The sequence below is a fragment of the Hylobates moloch genome, unplaced genomic scaffold, assembly GCF_009828535.3.
Source record: "Hylobates moloch isolate HMO894 unplaced genomic scaffold, HMol_V3 SCAFFOLD_10, whole genome shotgun sequence".
Lineage (NCBI taxonomy): Eukaryota > Metazoa > Chordata > Mammalia > Primates > Hylobatidae > Hylobates > Hylobates moloch.
In genome coordinates this window covers 59,040,197-59,043,643 of record NW_026652285.1, presented here as the reverse complement: position 1 = coordinate 59,043,643, position 3,447 = coordinate 59,040,197, and the positions used below count along the sequence as shown (strand labels likewise).

Here is a 3,447-nt window from a genome sequence, read left to right as displayed (position 1 = left end):
TCTCAGCTCACTGCAGCCTCGACCCTGGGCTCAAGTGATCCTCCCACCTCAGCCTTCAAACTACTTAGGACTACAGGTGCATGCCACCACACCTGGCTAATTTTTTGTATTTTTGGTAGAGATGGGGTTTTGCCATGTTGCCCAGGCTAGTCTCAAACTCCTGAGCTCTCGGGCGATCCACCCGCCTCAGCAGGTGAATGGCGTGGACCCGGAGGGCGGAGCTTGCAGTGAGCCGAGATTGCGCCACTGCACTCCAGCCTGAGTGACAGAGTGAGACTCTGTCTCAAAAAAAAAAAAAAAGAAAAGAAAAGAAACTCCTCTCATCTCTGTAACAGTTTGAGTGACTTATCAGTAAAGATGTCTGTGCAATTCCCCTTATCTTACACAGCTGTGGGTATGTCTCTAGACAAGCACAAAGCGCTGCTTCTCTTGTTTGTATAACTGTGGGTTTGTTTTAGGTAAGATCCCCTCCTTCCTGTGCAGGCTCCCAACCTGTGTATGCCTGAAAAGAGGAGGAAACTTTTTCCTGGGAGCTTGCTATTAATACAAAGAACAAAGGGCCTCTGTGCTGGACCCTGTCTGCTTATCTGTCTGCAGGTGCAGCCTGAGATTTTTTTTCCTAGGTTATTTTATTTTTGCCTGTTGCTGTGACTTTTCAGGCAGGCCACTTGTGCAGTCTGAATTTTCCCCAAATAAGTCTTCCTTTCCTTCTCCCGCATTAGTACTATTAATTACTAGTCTTATTGTTTAATAACAACATTTATGTAACAGAAAAATAATGCAGAATATATAATTTCAAATAAACCTCTATTAAAATAACACATCATATGTCAGAATTACCTATGGATCTATGGAGGCTTTAAGAAATCTTTTTTTTTTTTTTTTGAGATGGAGTTTTGCTCTGTCGCCCAGCCTAGAGTGCAGTGGCACGATCTCCGCTCACAGCAAGCTCCACCTCCCAGGTTCACACCATTCTCCTGCCTCAGCCTCCTGAGTACCTGGGACTACAGGCGCCCGCCACCACGCCAGGCTAATTTTTTTGTATTTTTTCGTAGAGACGGTGTTTCACCATGCTAGCCAGGATGGTCTCGAACTCCTGACCTCGTGATCTGCCTGCCTCCACCTCCCAAAGTGCTGGGATTACAGGCGTGAGCCACCGCGCCCGGCCAGGAGCCCAGTATTTCTAAACAGCTCTTCAGGTAGTTCTAATGTTTCCTTCCAGTTGAATCACTGACTTTAGGTCGACTGGGATACTTTGGGTTTTTGGTGTCGTTTTGGGGGGCTATGGGAAGCTTTTCTCACAGATTTACGAAGAGTAGTAAAAAACTTGGCTTCTGGCTTTTTTGTATCTGTCTCAGGCTTTTTTCCCCAGTGAAGTATTTTTTTTCCTTCACTGACTCATTAATTTTTGGCTTCTTCCCTGGGCCTTTCCACGGGATCTCAGACTCTGCAGCCTTCCGGGTCTTAGAGGCTGGCAAGGCCTTTCTCTTCTTCCCACGAGATGTGTTGGGATCAGGACTCTTTTCTGGAGACTTCTTTCTATAGCACGTTTTCTTCTTGTTTTGTTTTTGTTTTTGTTTTTGAGACAGAGTCTTGCTCTTGTTGCCCAGGCTGGAGTACAATGGCGCGATCTCCACTCACCGCAACCTCCGTCTCCTGGGTTCAAGCGATTCTCCTGCCTCAGCATCCCGAGTAGCTGGGATTACAGGCATGCACCACCACGCCCGGCTAATACTGTATTTTTAGTAGAGGCGGGGTTTCTCCATGTTGGTCAGGCTGATCTCAAACTCCCGACCTCAGGTGATCCACCCGCCTCGGCCTATAGCACGTTTTTCAATCTGTATATTTTCATGAGCTGGAGTTTTTCCTATGGTTACCAGTCGTGGAATTTCATCTTTTGATTCATTTGTCACTTTATCTTGGGCTTTTCCTGTGCCGCATTTTTTATTCTCATGCTCTGGAGTCTGTTTCTTCTTTGATTATGGTTTCTTCACTGCAGTGCCACCACTTTGAGGTGCCACGTCATCTTTACTTAGGACTGATGCAGGCTTGCTAGCCTGTTGCCTTTTCTTTTTGTTTTTATTCCTCTCCTTTTGTTTTTCAAGATTTTCTTCCCTTCGTTTTCTCCTTGCTGCTTTTTTCTACTTATTAAGCATAAATTTTCTGGTGGCTTCATCCCAATTGTTGACAAACAAGGAAAAAATAGGAAGGGCAACCGATTTCTCAGTTTTCACAAACAGAAGTTTCACGCTCTCCCACTTCTCTGGCAATTTTTCTGAAAAGTCCTTTTGTGACAGCAACAATGTTTTCAACGATGTACTCAGTCTGCATCCCAGTGTGACCGATGTGTATAGCACTGCAAGAACCACTTTTAGAAATACTTAGATGGTTCCACCTATACATTCATTGATCTCTCTTGATAAATTCCTGGACAGAAGGTTTACAGATACTGAAACTTTCTATTTTTTTTTTTTTTTTTTTTTTTTTGAGACGGAATCTCGCTCCGTCGCCAGGCTGGAGTGCAGTGGCGCGATCTTGGCTCACTGCAACCTCTGCCGCCTGGGTTCAAGCGATTCTCCTGCCTCAGCCTCCTGAGTAGCTGGGAATACAGGCGCCCGCCACCATGTCCAGCTAATTTTTTGTATTTTTAGTAGAGACGGGGTTTCATCATGTTAGCCAGGATGGTCTCGATCTCCTGACCTCGTGATCTGCCCGCCTCAGCCTGATACTGGAACTTTCTTTGTTTGATAGAAATGTCTCTTAATGTGTGAAGGTAAGAGCCACCTAATTCTGACATCAGTAAGGAAGAAGTCAAAACTGCTCAGAAGGTGGAGCTTGGCTTCACAGGCTTTATATTCCTTTTTTAAAGTTTTGGAGGGGGATAATCTGAGATACGGTTTTAATTCCATGCTTGTTCAAAAGCTTTCTATAGAACTGTTCTGTCTTTTCAGGAGTTGAATTGAGTTCATCCTTGGTAAATAAACAGATTTCTTCTAAATGTGATTGAATACCATGAGGCAAGGCCAATCTGACCCTCAGTTCTTTACTTGGAATTTTCCATAATACCACCATTAAAAATACATTTTCATTCTTGTTCAAAAGCAATCCATGATCATTTTTCCTGGACTTGCAACGTGTCAACACGGCTGAAGTTAATTCTGTTTTCATCTCGTGAAGATGCGCCTAGAATTTGGTTTTTATTTCCACAAGCTATGTATGAGAGTGCTTGCTTTCCCATAGCCTTACCAATAAAGTATATGGTCAAACTTTTGGAATTTTGCCAAGCTGTTAAGTGATAAAAATGTTCAATATAGTTCTAATTTGCATTCTTTTATCATGCAAATTAGTGGGGTGGAGAATCTATCCTTTTAATGACTATTTGCATCTTTTTCTATGATCAGTCTGTGCCTGTCTCTAACCCATTTTTCTATAGGATCATTGATGATG

The 3,447-nt window shown here is 43.5% G+C and overlaps 1 pseudogene; it reads right to left on the bottom strand.

Moving 5' to 3' along the window:
• Positions 1-1,236: 1,236 nt before the first annotated feature.
• LOC116475419 (ribosomal L1 domain-containing protein 1-like) lies at positions 1,237-3,168 on the bottom strand (annotated as a pseudogene).
• Positions 3,169-3,447: the final 279 nt, after the last annotated feature.